Source organism: Nannospalax galili, unplaced genomic scaffold, assembly GCF_000622305.1.
Source record: "Nannospalax galili isolate Female #2095 unplaced genomic scaffold, S.galili_v1.0 scaffold634, whole genome shotgun sequence".
Taxonomy (NCBI): domain Eukaryota; kingdom Metazoa; phylum Chordata; class Mammalia; order Rodentia; family Spalacidae; genus Nannospalax; species Nannospalax galili.
Window position 1 is genome coordinate 3,562,270 of NW_008336853.1, and position 15,348 is coordinate 3,577,617.

At 49.1% G+C, this 15,348-nt stretch overlaps 2 protein-coding genes across 5 annotated transcripts in view; one reads left to right on the top strand and one right to left on the bottom strand.

The window, feature by feature from the left end:
* Window positions 1-3,387, bottom strand: part of Sstr2 (somatostatin receptor 2) — a 6,240-nt gene extending 2,853 nt beyond the window's left edge. The window contains exons 1-2 of one of the 2 annotated variants that reach the window (XM_008831489.2): window positions 3,159-3,387; window positions 285-386 (exon numbers count right to left, since the gene is read on the bottom strand). The gene's annotated coding sequence lies outside the window, so the exon portion shown is untranslated. The remainder of the gene's footprint in view (window positions 1-284; window positions 387-3,158) is intronic. The other variant, XM_017797733.1, reaches the window with a different exon arrangement.
* Slc39a11 (solute carrier family 39 member 11) overlaps window positions 1-15,348 on the top strand; it is a 605,978-nt gene that overhangs the window by 36,020 nt on the left and 554,610 nt on the right. The gene's annotated exons all lie outside the window — the stretch shown is intronic.

Here is a 15,348-nt window from a genome sequence, read left to right on the forward strand (position 1 = left end):
TGAAGGTTTAACAAGGAAAGATATGCAAATATGCCTAGTGTTGTGCAGGCTCATCAGAATCGGAACCTCATAAATAGTTCTCCCCCCTTTTCTCCCTGCTGTCTCATTATCTCAGATTTATTGAAATCTGCCTACACAGTGAATCAAGTTAATCTCCAGTATTAAAAATAAGAGTCTGGCTTACTTTCATTTTTCAAGTGTGTGCTTTAGTTGTGTTTATTTTCCTCCGAGTTTTGTTTGTCCCATACCTAGTGCTTGACCCCCTCATGCTGAGGAGAGCTTACCTAACATCCCCAGATGGGTGACGGGTGAGCCTCTTCAGAGTATTCACCACCTGCCATCATCCCAGAAAATTCGCCTGCGATTCTCTGATTGAGGGGCAGGAGCTAGGTGAAGAATGCAGGATATTTATGGATGCCAGGAAGAGCTTTCGGACACTGATGTAGTTCGTTCATTCATGTCCCTTATCCCTGTCATCTTCCTAACCGTCATGAGAGCTGAGGGTTCACTCTTCCCCCCCATTCAAAGGTGTGGAAACTGAGGCTTAGCGACTTAAAGTGACTTGCCCCCACACTTGATGGAGCTGGCACTTGAACTTGGGCCACCTGTCCTGAAGTCTTCTATGCTTTTCAGTATGTCCCATCTGATGCTCAGTGGATGAAAACTGGTAGCTGATACTTGGGCTTTGGTTTGAATCATCTGATTTCCATGTGACCTCCATGCTGAGAAAATAGTTAGGATGCTATTGACCCGGCTTAAGATTTAATTCAATAGAGCATCCCATAAGTAAATGATTTACCTATAGTCATTGGAAAACACCACCTGGGGGGGGGCTTCTTTGTGCTGAGCACATGGTTGGGGTGCTATAGGGAGCTAATACTTCAGTAGGGGAGACAGACAAGGTAGTCTAGTCATATAGAGTATGAATTACATGGAGATATGATATGAATAAAGGATGTTAGAATGCCTTTCTTCCCTGGGGGATTCCAAAAATCTGGGGGCTGGGTCTTGAGTACATGAAGTGAGGCAAGAGCACAGGGCAGGAGGTCCACCCAGGAGGAGGGAAGCTGGTCAAGGGATGGTGTGTCCAGCACCACTAGCTCACTTGACTGCTCGGAGTACTTTTCCAGGTGCCTAAGTAAAGATGATGCTGGGAGATACTGCAGAGACATGGAAGGAAACGTAGCCACCACCAGGCGGGAGCTCCTTGCCCACCTCTGCCTCTGATTCATTCTGCACTGCCAGGTGCCTTGCTTTTCATTCTGCATTAATTTCTCTACCACATGCTCAGTACAGTGAGAATTGGGCTTTTTGCATTTGTATTTTTTGGGACTCACGGCTCCGTGTCTGCGTTGGGTAGGAAAGCATAAGCCCACAGCTATTAAAACCAGAAGCTATAAAGGAACTGTTTTTAGTATCCTCGGATTAACTTGGGTTATTTCCACTGTCATTTTTCACCATCTTGTCAGTTATTTAATTGTAGACCCAGCATCTTATTCAGGCTGCCGGTATTGAGAGCATGCATTAAACAGTGGCCTGTGCCATCTGTGTACCGTGAGTGGTCACACGCCAATGTCTGGCTACGACTGGAGACCCCTGGTGCTGTGACTCCCTCTCTAGAGCCTGAAGGTAGATGGTACAGGGTCCAGTGTGGTTCCTAAGTCCTACCTGTGCCCTCTGTGCAGAACCAGAATCAGCACGGTCAGTTTTCCCTGAAACTGGTAGACACATTTCTACTTTAAGGAGGTAACTGTAGAAGGGTTCAGAGCCTTGGAAGGCAGCCCCACAGGAGAGACTCCAAGACATGAGCTTAAATCATGGGGAATTGTATGTAATTGAAGTCAGCTGCCTGACACCTCCAAGTGGCTTCTCTTTTATGTTCCTTCCAAAGAAAGTGAATTCAAATTGCCACCAGTCAATACTTGTTGAATTGTGATTAAATTAAATGTACCAGGAAGTTTGAGTTTCTGCTTTATTTTTCCAGCCCAAGAGCTGTTAAATCCTGGTTGGTGGTTTACCCTGAGAAAGCCCTGGCTCTTTGGAAAGAAGGGTCTCCATGGTCTCAGGAATCCCCTCCCTTGTTTCCAGCTACCCTTGCCAGCCCAAGAAATGAAGGTAGTACCGGTACCTGCATCATCTGGTTGTAAATCCCACCCAGCTTTAGTTTTGCTGATCTTTCCAATATCTTTCTGCTCCCAGTCCCCAAGTCCTCTTCCCTCCAAGCCTGCTAAATACCTCCCTGGACTCCAGGGCTCGAACGTGAGCCCTTACCAACAGACACAACAGCCTAGCTTGAGCCACCGTGGCGCTAGAGCGCCTGGGAAGAGCCCCGTGGCTGTGGCCAAAGTGGATGCGAGGCGGGTAAGCTAGTCTCAGGACTGCCCAGGGAGCTCAGAGAAAATCCACCCGACCCATTCCTTCTCTGACCCTGGAAGCAAAGTGTTCCTTAAAGGTTTCCTACCATTTCCAGGAAGCTGAAGGGATAGTGGACTGTAGCCCCGGGAAGTCCAGCTTGGAAACAGAGGGAATGTGAGGTGCCAGGGACAGCTAGGACCGTACCTGCTGTCGTTTAGGGGTACCAGTCTCTCCAATCTAGACAGATGTCCAGGGGCGCGTGGGAGGGGGAACCTGACCCCAAACCCAGTTAGTCCGCCTACTCATTGAGTGAGGAAAGAATGGGAGAATTCTGTCTTTCCTCCTCTCGGTGTCCCCATCACTTGCTCCTCCCTGATTTGGGTCTCAGGGTGCGAACACGGGAGCCCTGGGGTGGCACCTGATACATCCCTCCTCCCCCAGCTGTCCTCGCTGTCCCTGGGCCAGGGCTCTTTTTGCAAATGGTTAGGAAAGAAGTTGTGCCCATCACAGCTACCACTCGGACACACGGGCTTGCAGGGCACTAGCTGCGTACCCAGGCTGTGCTGGCAAATCCATCCGAGCCTCCCTATCCACCTCTCACGCCAGGGCACCTCATCCGTTCCCACCTGTCACCGCCTGAAGGCACAAGGGCAGAGAATTAGGCGCCGGGACCCAGACGCTCGGTCGCCCGGACGGGCGCACCATCACCCGGCGCAGATGCACACAGGTGCCCAAGTCGCTCCGTCCATCTCTCAGCTGCACACGCACAGGCACACACACGGGCGGCCACGCACACCTCTTACCTCGCTTTCCCGCGGTTCACCGGCGTCTCCAGTCCCCACTAGCTGTCCCTGCGCAGCCGGGCGCCGGGGCGCGCAGCAGCTTAGCGGGTGCCTGGCGCTCGGCGGTGGCCCAGGAGCTCTCTGCCTCGGTGGAGGGCTCCCGCTGGTCCCTCTCGCGTCCGAGAGAGCGAGTCTGGCCGGCAGACCACCCACGCCGAGCTGAGGACCGCCGCTCCAGGCGCGGGCGGCCCCGCGAGCGCGCTGCTGGCTGCGGCAGTCAGGACTGGCCCGGGCTGGCTGCAGCCCCTCTGCACAGCTCCCCACGCCCCCCGCCCGTGACGTCATGGCACCTCGCTCCGCCCGCCGGGTCCCGTAGGAGGGCCGGGTGAGACAGGTGGAGGTTCCTGGCGGGTGGGCAGGCGGGCGGGAGGGAGAAGCTGGCGCGTGCGGGGGCGTGGAGGGCGAGGACTCCGTCCCTCCTGTTCACAGGCTGGGTTCTGCTTTACTGCGTGTTCCAGGCAGCTGGCCTGGCGGCTGGGGTGACCTAGACTTGCTCCGGGACGTTTTGAGCTGTGTTCTCAGTCACTCAAGTTTGCAAAAGCGGTGCCTACCACCGAGCAGTCCCGGGTTGCAGAGCCAGGGAAAGGGCAAGAAAAAACGGGGGACAGCGGCGAGCGCCTCTCCACGGCGCTGCCGGGCTGCAGGTGCGGGGTCGCACCTGGGTGCTCAGATTCATTGCCAGCAGCCAGCAGAGAGCCGGGGGTCAGTGGTTCACGTCCGGCCGCTGGAACCCCGGGACCAGTCTCCTTGCTCTCCTAGGCAGTGAGTGCTCGGAGGTCGGACCCAGCCGGACCCTCGTCCGCGCCGTGGCACAGTGTGGGGAGCAAAGGGGGGACCAGCAAGAAGTGGGAGATGTGTCGCCTCAAGTTGCGGCTATTTATCTTTTGATTGTGATGATTCAACCTGTGTTGCAGTAGTTTAATAAGTCATAATCAATCCTGTAGGCTCACCCTCTACCCTCACCTGCCACCAAACACCACACACACTCACACACATGTACACATGCACACACACACCATCCTGGGTAGAGTTTTAGAGGATGAGAAGTCAGAAAGCACACCCCAGTTAGCTTTCTCTGTGGGCTTAGCTGCTCTGCCCTGGCCTTCGTGTTTATTATCGACTTGCCAGTCCATCTGGGAAAAGAATAAATCCAGAGCTCTGTAGCAGGAGGCATGAGCTCTGCTATGACAAGTGACAGGGGAATGGAGCCAGCGGGGTAAAGCAGTCAGGAGCTGCTTGAAGTCAGTGTGGAGCTCCCTGGCCTCTCCCCTGGCTTCATGTCTGTTATCTTGGACCCACGGGCTAGGTAGAAATTTAGCTAGTGACTGTTGGTGTCCTGGTCATGCTCGGTGTCAGTTTGTCTATAGATGCCTTTGGGCAGTGGAGATGGACTGGAGGTGGGCAGTGCTCAAGATTAGGGGTATCTCTGGGAGAGAGAGAGGTGGACATGGAAGGAGCTCAAGGGAATACTGACCCTCCCCTGGTGACACAGTTGCTACATAATGCATATTGCCTTTTCTAGTTCAAAACCAAAAACCTTCCTGTTTTCCAGGGACAAAGGGGAGAAGAGCCAAGAAGTACCCCAAATTCATGCATTTAGAAAAATAACTCATGTGGGAAATGAACCCCTGGGCTGGAGGGGCTGGAGAGATGGTTCAGCTCTAAAGAGAGTATGCTTCTACTGCGGAGGACCTAAGTTCAATTCCCAGTACCCATATCAGGTGACCTACAACTGTCTGAAACTCCAGTTCCAGGGGGTGAATTCAACATCCTTGGCTTCTGTAGACACCTGCACACACATGCACATACCCCTCAATACCCCCCCCCCACAGACATATATACACATAATTAAATTTTTTTTTTTTGTCTTTTTGAGACAGGGTCTCCCTGTAGCCCCAGCTGTCCTGGAACTCACTATGTAGACCAGGCTGGCCTTGAACTCACAGAGATCCACCTGCCTCTGCCTCCCAAGTGCTGGGATTAAAGGTGAGCGCCATCATACCCGGCAAATTTTTTTAATTAAAAAAATTAAATATATAAAAAGAAATGAAACCCTGGCTCTCAATGTTTCCTTCCCCTGTGTGCAAGATGACCCCTAGGGGGCAATGCACAGTTTTGGTTTTTAGGTTTTCTTTGCTTTTTTTGTTTTTTTTTTTTGTCTTTTTGAGACAGGGTCTCCCTGTACCCCAGCTGTCCTGGAACTCACTGTGTAGACCAGGCTGGCCTTGAACTCACAGAGATCCACCTGCCTCTGCCTCCCAAGTGCTGGGATTAAAGGGGTGTGCCTCCACACCCCGCCTGTTTTTTTTTTTGTTTGTTTGTTTGTTTTTTTTAGGTTTAGTTCGAGTACCACCAGCAAAAGCAAGCTGATCCTGGAAGATCAGCTAAATAATCATCTCCTGAAGCAACTTGGATGATCAGTTTGATCTGTATACTCCTTAACTGGATGAATGCACACAGCAAAATTCTACCTTCCATGTCCTTTCCTCTGCAGTCTTTCCCCAGCCCCCTGTGAGTCACGTGGGGCCGGCTCAGCCAAGAACAAGTATGTGTACCATCCACCTCAGGCATACCTGTCTTTCCTGGAGCTGGCCCAGTGAGATCTGAACACTTTCACCTTGACAGTAGAACATGTCATATAGAGCAATTATTGATTTTGTCCAGCTCTTGTCTGCTTCCTTCCCCTCCCCACCTGTGAATGCCTCCGGAGAGCTGTTTGAAGTTGCTGTCCCCTTTGCTGGACCCCTTAACATCATCAAGTTCCCATTCCCTCTTTGACAATATCTGGCTCTTCTTTTGATACAGCCCCCATCCCCATACACAGCATGCCTGTCCTTTCTCTGTAACTCCTTTAGTAACTAGGAAACAAAACCTCGAGCCAAAAAAAATACAGGGGTTGGGGAGGAGATAACCTCCTCACTGGCTTGTTTGAGATCTTTAAACCAATTAAATAACACCTTTCTCCCTCTCTACACTTATCAAAGGGACACTCGGTGGCAGGAAATTAAGAACAGGGATGGGACAAAGGGCCAGGCTAGTGCTCAGTCCTAACGGGGGACAAGTGCTCAGCTCACTCTTGCCTTGAGAAGGTCTCAGCCTGCAGTCTCTGCAGGCAATGAAGACAGAACGCTCAAGCAGGTCATTCTGCCTCTCAGAAGCTTCATCGGTAGATGTGGTGGGGCAGGACTATTGCTCCATTGCCATCAATTTGGTGAAAGTAATTATTGTAGTTAAGACTAGAGGAAAGTTAGAGAGCCCTAGGAGGAGACCTGGCCAGGCTGGGTGTGTCAGTGGCCATCCAGGCATCCCGTGTGGTTTCTGTTGTCTTCATGGGAATGCCTAGGGGGATTTCTGTGGACGTAGAGCAATGCAGTGCACTAGCTGGATGTTCAGAGGGAGCTAAGGAACTCAGCCCAAAGGATGGTCTTGTACCTGAGCTTCTGGGAATGCTCCAGTTTCCAGCTATTCTGCCCCTTGTCCCCACAAGCCATCTACATTTTACCAAGATTGAAAGATCAACTTCCACATTCTTTCTTTCTGAGACCATCTTAAACCTGACAGCCTCAAAATACAATGGGTCTTGTCTGTTGTTGATTTCCTTTCCTTTCCTTTCCTTTCCTTTCCTTTCCTTTCCTTTCCTTTCCTGTCCTGTCCTGTCCTGTCCTGTCCTGTCCTGTCCTGTCCTGTCCTGTCTTCCCTCCCTCCCTTCCTCCCTCCCTTCCATCCACCCATCCATCCATTCATCTCATTTATGTGGCTTTGGCTGGCCTGGAACTCACTATGTACACCAGGCTGGCCTTGAACTTGTGATTCTCTTGCCTCTACCTCCCATATGGTAGGAGGTATGAGCTACCACACCAGGCCTTGATGTTTCAGTTGGAAAATATGGCATGTGATTACCATAATTAAAAAAAAATATGACCACAGCCAGGCGTGGTGGCGCACTCCTTTAGTCCCAGCACTTGGGAGGCAGAGGCAGGTGGATCTTTGTGAGTTCGAGGCCAGCCTGGTCTACATAGTGAGTTCCAGGACAGCTGGGGCTACAAGGAGACCCTGTCTCAAAAAGACAAAAAAACAAAACAAACAAAAAAAAACCGCCATTTGGACCATGGGCTTAACCATCTCCTCAGATGTGCTGGGGATAGCAGGAGCCCTGCTTCCCTCCTCTCTCCCACCCCTGAGTTTGCATCTGGCTTGGCACATCACCTCGCTTCTCCATGTGGGTGCCGGAACACTCCTGAGTGCCTGTGGATTTGGGATATTCCTAGACTTACTCCTTTTTCTCTTTCTCTCCCCATTTTGTCAGAAGTGCACGTAGTCATAGAATGCTGGTCTTGGGAGGGACCTTAGATCCTCTGAGGTGTACAGCACACACCCCATCAGCAGCAAGTGATGATACTAGACTCAGGGAGACCAGGACACTTGCCCAAGGTCACCCAGCTGGGGAATAGAAAGGAATGGGTTGAACTGAATCACAGAATCAGGCTCCTTCCAGAACACTGCCCACGTGGCTGTGAAAATGGTGGGGAGATAAGAAGTCCCACCCTCTACCTGTGCCAGCATGTCTCTTCCCCCAGTATGTCACTCCCAACCCCGGCACTCCCCTGCTCCCGTCCTGACACAAGTGCCTAGGTGGGAGTCCCCAGGGTGACTTTTCAGAGTGTGCTCAGTGGAGCCTCATTCTGACACATGCTCTGCAGGAGGGGAGTGCGGGCAGCTCGGGAAAGATGGCCCATCACACCCGCCTTGCAGGTGCAGGGTGTCTACTGAGAACACCGCAGGGCGACATTTAGTCCCATCAGTGCCTGCACAGAGCAGCCGGTGGCACACGTGCTGTTATCTCTATGGTCCTCGAGTCCTTTCTGCACCTGCCATTGACATCATTCGTATCTCCATTGCATTGGCATCATTCGTATCTCCATTGCATTGACATCGTTTCTATCTCCATTGCATTGACGTCATTTCTATCTCCATAGCATTGACATCGTTTCTATCTCCATAGCATTGACGTCATTTCTGTCTCCATTGCATTGACATCGTTCCTATCTCCATTGCATTGACGTCATTTCTGTCTCCATTGCATTGACGTCATTTCTGTCTCCATAGCTTTGACGTCATTTCTGTCTCCATTGCATTGACATCGTCTCTATCTCCATAGCATTGACATCATTCGTATCTCCATTGCATTGACATCACTCGTATCTCCATTGCATTGACATCATTCGTATCTCCATAGCATTGACGTCATTTCTGTCTCCATTGCATTGACATCACTCGTATCTCCATTGCATTGGCATCATTCGTATCTCCATAGCATTGACGTCATTTCTGTCTCCATTGCATTGACATCATTCGTATCTCCATAGCATTGACGTCATTTCTGTCTCCATTGCATTGACATCACTCGTATCTCCATTGCATTGACATCATTCGTATCTCCATTGCATTGACGTCATTTCTGTCTCCATTGCATTGACATCGTCTCTATCTCCATTGCATTGACAAGCCTTGCAGTGAAGAAACCCGTTGACATTTATCCCAGTGTTTCACAATCGATTTAGCGCTGGGAACTTTCTCTATAAATTTAAACATGTACAAGTGCTTACTATGTACCAGGTGCTGCCCTGTGTACTTTATATTAACTCATCTAATCCTCACTGCAGTTTTACAGAGCATAATATTAATATTTGTGACTGGAGCTGGGCGTGTGGCACACGCCTTTAATCCCAGCACTCGGGAGGCAGAGGCAGGCGGATCTCTGTGAGTTCAAGGCCAGCCTGGTCTACATAGTGAGTTCCAGGCCAGCTGGGGCTACAGAGAGACCTTGTCTCAAAAAGACCGAAAAAAAAAATTTTTTTGTGACTGGATCAACCAAGGCACAGAGAGGTTGAGTTCCTCTCCAAGGACACACAGCTACTACTTCAAGTGGCAGGAGTTACATGCTTTGTGACTACCTAAAGTACAATTACCCAGAGCAACAGAGGTTAACAAATCCTTCCATGGCCTGATTGTAAGGAGGAAGGACCACATCGTTCCCTGATTGGTATCTGCTGTTGTCGTCTATGTGTGTGGGGGTGCACATGCACTTGTGTGTGCATATTTGTGGAGGTCAGAGTCAGCCCTGTGTGTTGTTCCTCAAGCATGGTTCACCTCGTTTTTCCTCTCACTGGCCAGGGCTCACCAAGCGGATTAGGTTGGCCATCCTCCTGGATCTGCCTGCCTCTGTCCTCAGCACCGAGATTTCAAGTAGCCATCACCATGCCTCATTTTCGTATTTAAACATGGGTTCTGGGGATCAAACTCAGATTCTCACCGAGCCGTCTCCCCAGCCCCAGCTCTGATTCCCTCGAGCGTTTCTCCCTGCAGTTCTTCCTCAGCCTTTGGATATCTTTGTGGACGTTTCTGAATAGCTCCCAAATTCACTGAGGCTCTGACAACCGACCCCCTTCAAGATGGAGTGCCCTTCCTATCTGGAAGTGCCCAGTGCCCTCATGCTGTGCAGGTGGAAGACACCCTCCCTCCCTCCATGACAGCAGAGAGAAAGTACCTCTGTCTGTAGGGTTGGCTGTGCAGGAGAGGCACCTGGGAGTTTTCAAAACTAGGGCTGCCTTGGCTCTGTCCTTAGGATTCTGCCTTCATGGGCCTGGCATGGGGCCCAGAGTGCTGCTTGGAGCTCCCCAGGTGGTTTTGCTGTGAGTGGGGAGCCTAGAAGCTAAGTCCCATTTTAGATGATGAATGAAGAAAGACTGTCCTGGGGCAGCCTCCAAGTGACCAGGCTACCATGGGATTCACTGCGGCTCAAGCCCAGAAAGCCTGCCACATGGGTAGAGAGGCACCAAGCAGGGCTTGTGGGGCAAGTGTGGGGGCCTTGTGAACCTCTGCTCTTCCACATGGATCCGAAGTTCTCCTTTTCACAAAGGAAGAATCCCAGTGGTTAGCCAGTGTCCCTTGTCTGCTAGAATCAGAATGGAATGGCAGCATCTCAATGCCCTCTGGCCAGTGCCAATTCTAAACACACTGTATTGGAGCAATGACGTGTCTCAGCTTGTGAGAGGGGCAGCCACTGACAAGCGGCTCAGAAGCTGTCCATGGCTCTCTGTGGTTCTGTGTGCAGAGCAACAAGGATCAGGTGAAATCCTGCTTGGCATTGTAGGAGATGGCACTGGATGGGATCACCCTCCTGGGGTTGGTATCTTCCCTCCTTGGGTCACCGGCAGCCAGGGACCTCAATGAGGAGTCCTGCCCTGTCCTCTCTTTTCTCTGAACATTCTTCTCACCCCTTTCTTCCTGTTCTATGGCCAAAAAAAAAGGATAGCCCATCCTTAATGAGACATTCATATTTGCCTTTTAGCTGGGCTCTGGGTGAGGCATAGATTCCCCCCAGGAGGGTCTCCAAATGGAGATGCTGGCCTGGCATTGACAGGGTGGTCTTTGTGCTGAGCCACACTTAGTCTCTTTTGAAAGCCCAGGTTGCTGTCTCAGAGTCAGGCATTTCTACTGCTGACAGGCCTCTGTCCCTAGCCAAAGCCAGGAGTTGATCCAGTAACTGCAGTTGATAGACAGGTGTTCCTCTTTGGCTGTGTGGTTGTCATCTGAAACTTCCGACGGATGATAGTCTGAACCCTATGTAGGCTGTGCCTTACCTCCATTTATGTACCCATGGTAAAGTATAATTTTATTTATTGTTTTTATGTGTATGAATGTTTTTCCTGCATGCATGTAAGTGCACCACATGCATGCAGAGCCCGTGGAGGTCAGAAAAAGACACCCGATCTCCCAGAACTGGAGTTATGGATGGTTGTTAGCAGCCATGTGGGTGCTGGGACCTGAACCCGATTCTCTGTAAGAGCAGCCAGTGCTCTTAACTGCTGAGCCATCTCTCCAGCCCTAAAATGTAATTTTAAAACTAGACATAGTGAAAATGAATAATAACTAAAAATAAAATAGAACAACAATAATAGACTAATAAAAGTTATTTAAAGCTTATGAATTACTTATTTCTGGAATTTCCATTTAATATTTTCAGACCCCAAATGACCATGAGAACCTGAGACTATGGAATTTATTGACTCCTCAAATAAAGGGGATAATTGAGCTTTAAGTCTCTGTTTCCAAAGAGACTGCAGTTCCTGTGTCTGCCCCAGGGCGCCCTGAGCACACAGAACTCCTCACAAGGTCCGCCTCTGCATATGTGGCTCTGCCTTGCAGGATGGAACCCCAAGGGCTACCCCACAGCTTTCTTTTTCTCTACTTCCCCCTTCTCTGTCCTTCTGCCCATCTTGGGGGGAGTGCCTCAGAATGAAGGGTACCTCCCAGAAGCCAGTTCTTTACAGCAGTGTCCGACCTTCTGTCTTCTCTGCCCACGGTGCCTGGTCCCTACATGGCATCACCGACAAAGACTTGGCTCTCTCTCTGGGGACCCATCTGAGGTCAGGGATCACGGTGGCCTCCTGGAGCAAGGCAGAGGCTGCTTCTTGCAGTTCTGGCTTGGTGAGATTGTTAGAGGCCCAGAGAAGGAGGCATTGGGGCAAGTGCAAATTCTTATCATTATTGGCTTTGAGATTGGGCTTTCACTGTGTTGTACAGGTTGACCTTAAACTCTTGGGCTCAAGTGATCTTCTTGCCTCAGTCTACCAAGTAGCTGATGCTGTAGTCACATGTGGCTGTAAACCCTACCTCCTGGCAGAGGTAAGCCCTACAGAGAGTGCTGTGTTAGCCAAGTGGCTCTTGAAAAGTCATTGCCAGGAGCTGAATGCCCGCTCCTGGGCTGGATGCTAAGGTTCCAAGCGATGCTTCTACTGAGTGCCACCGCGGTGCCTATGAGGCAGAAAGCCTGTGCATCCTTCTCCACGACATGGGAGAGGCTCCCCAGAGCTCTGGATTTCAGTTGCAGGGCCAGGAGAGGCTTTGTTCAGCCCAGTGGAACCCAGGGATGTGCTCTGGCCACTTTCCAAAGTGACAGTTCAGTGTGGCTTCTCCCTCGCAGGACAGCTGGCCAGTTGGCTTTGTTCACTGGTCCGGCTGCCAGTCCCCAAGCGTCAGGGCACCTGCCTGCCTGTGGCCCCAGAACAGATGGCCAGACAGAGGAGGGGCTGTGGGAGGCTTCCCCACCCTGCGAATCATTCATGTATCTCCTCTGGTCCCCGCACCCTGAAGGACTTAGGCTGTGCTTGCCACCCCCGTCCCCCCACTTGCTCTCCTGCGGCCAGATCTCATCTCCAACAGATTGGCCCTGTGGCTGCTGCCAAAAACTCGTTTTTCTGTGCCTCTTCAGACACTCGATCTTTCTCCCTGGAAAGACTCTTTTATTTGGGGTTGCAAAGCATGACAACTCCTGGGCTTTGTTTCTAGCTGGCTGGGAACACAGAACTCTTTTGAATAATTGGATACCTGGCTTAGGCAATGTCCTCACATCTAGGAGAGGTGGGTGAGAACTTTGTAGGATTCTAATGTGACCAGCAGAGCAGGTGACTGGGGGAGGGGAGGCTGGACTCACAGCATGACACTGCAGAAGGGCTCATTTAAGCTCAATAATAGCTTGTTAAAAAACAGAGCTTAAGCAATTACATGCAACTTCCCTGTATATACACAGCATATAAAATTTTTAAACAACTTACCAGATTATGGCTGGTTCTAAACGTATCCACTTCCTCCATGAAGATTTGGCACCAACGAGTCTATTCTAAACATTGTGTTTTCAGCTCCAAGCTGAATTTTCAGTTTTTTTAAAAAAGATTTGGCAATGATGATCTGAATGCATATTTAGTTTTCTAAGACAAGCACTTCCGAGTGTGAGCTGACTGTTAGACTGCTTAGAAATAGCAAACAGTCATTTCATACACAGTTGTAATGTGATTTGCATAAATATACAAACTAACAGCATAGAACACACAACTCACAAGGTGATCATGTCTGTGAAGATTCTATGTGTGATCCTCCTACATGGGTACAAGCATCTTCATCCATCTGTCCGTCCATCCATCCATCCATCCATCCATCCATCCATCCATCCCTTTCTACCTATCATCCATCCATCCATCCATCCATCCATCCATCCATCCGTCATCCATTCAACTAATCATTCACCAATCCAACCATCTGTCCATCTATCCATCCATCCATCACCCATCTATCACCCGTTAATTCATCTATTACCATCCATCCAACATTCATCTATCCATTCATCATCTATCATCCATCATCCATCCACTCATCCATACCTCTATTATCTACCCATCAATGCATCCATTTGTCATCCATCATCCATCCATTCACCCACTCATCATTCATCATTCACCGAATCATCCATTCATCATCCTTCCTTACATTCATCCATTGCTCTTTAATCATCCATCTATTCATTATCCGTCTATCCATCCACTCATCATTCATCATCCATCAGTCCATCCATTCATCCATCATCCATCCATCAATCCATTCATTCGTCCATCACCTATCCATCCTCCACCCTTCCCTCTATCCATTAATTTATCATCTATTCATTCATTCACCAACCTATTCATTCACCCATCCATCCTCCTATCCATCATTCCTCCATCCATTCATCCATCCATCCATCCATCCATCCATCCATCCATCCATCCCATCCATCCAGTCAATAAATGAAAAAAGCATATCATAGAAAATGGGAGAAATTTTTTTTTTTGTCTTTTTGAGACAGGGTCTCCCTCACTATGTAGACCAGGCTGGTCTCGAACTCACAAAGATCCGCCTGCCTCAGCCTCCCAAGTCCTGGGATTAAAGGCATGCACCACCACGCCCGGCCCGGAAATTTTGTTTTTTAAGCCCTGAGATCAAACTCCAACTGTATCCTCTTGGGGCAAAGAAACCCAGAAGCCCCATCCTCTAGTCCTCAATTCTTAGCAAGAAGCATTCAGGGAAATATTTAGAATTGATGTGCCTCTGCCCCTGTGGGTCTTTCAGAAATCGAGTGTTTTTCATGGTCTCTTATATCCTAAAACCTAGGCCTTAAAGGGTTTATGTCTAAAACTGTTTTTGGTATCTTACCACAAAATTGGCAGTTTGTCAAAAAGCAATTAGTGAGACATGACTTCACAAATATTTGATGCATTTCTGTAGCGGGCAGGGAGGTTGGACAGCCCTGGAGCCCTGAGTGGATTTAAGCTGCCTGATGGGCCTGTATTACTCATCCTGGTCAATTTCTCTTAAACGTACATCAGCTCCCTAATTGAGGTGTAAGATAGTACAATATATGCTGATAAAAATGAGCCGAACTTTTTAGTGCAAGATGGTTGCAGGATTTGGGGGGGGGCAGTAAAATCCTTTTATTTTGAATTGAATTTTCTGTTTATCAACTTACGCATTGTACATGGCTCTGAAAGTCAAAACGTAGGAGTGGGCTGTTGAGGACAAATTGCAGAGCCCTGGACCACCCCTCTTTGCTTCTGATACACTTTCTAAGGAAAAACATATTGAAGTCTTTCTGATATTTTATGCTAATTTACTTCTATGTTGTACAAGTGGTGGATGTGCATTTCTGCTTACGAATTTCGTTTTTAGATTCTCTTGACTTCCTACAATGAAAGCTGCCCAACTGGATACTTATACAATAAACTTCCCAATTCCCTTTTCTTCCTCGTCATCAAATCAGTGGTCAGTGCTTGCATGATTACAGCTACGTAAATGTTTAGAGAGAACCCAGTGCTGTTCCCTGCTGGCTTCTCTCTTCTTGTAGAGCCTGCTGTTTTCTCTGGAGTTAATGATTAGTTCTTTTCTTAAAAAGTGTTTTGCTGGAGCTGGAGAGATAGCTCAGCAGTTTAGAACACTGACTGTTCTTGCAGAAGACCCGGGTTCGAATCCCAGCACCCACATGGCAGCTAACAACTGTCCATAACTGCAGTTCCAGGGGATCCGACAGCCTCTTCTGCCCTCCTCGGGCATTGCATGACATGGGTGCCGTTACCTACATGTGGGCCATACATGCATACACATAAAATAAAAATAATAAAATATTTAAAAATAATGATTAACAAATAATAATAAAATATTTTTTAAAAAATGTTTTGCTTACTTTTCTATGTATCTATCAATGAGTCATTCTCAAATTCTGACAGTTGAGAATTTATTCAAAATGTTGGTTTCATTTTTGGCTTGGAGACGTCTCCTTGGA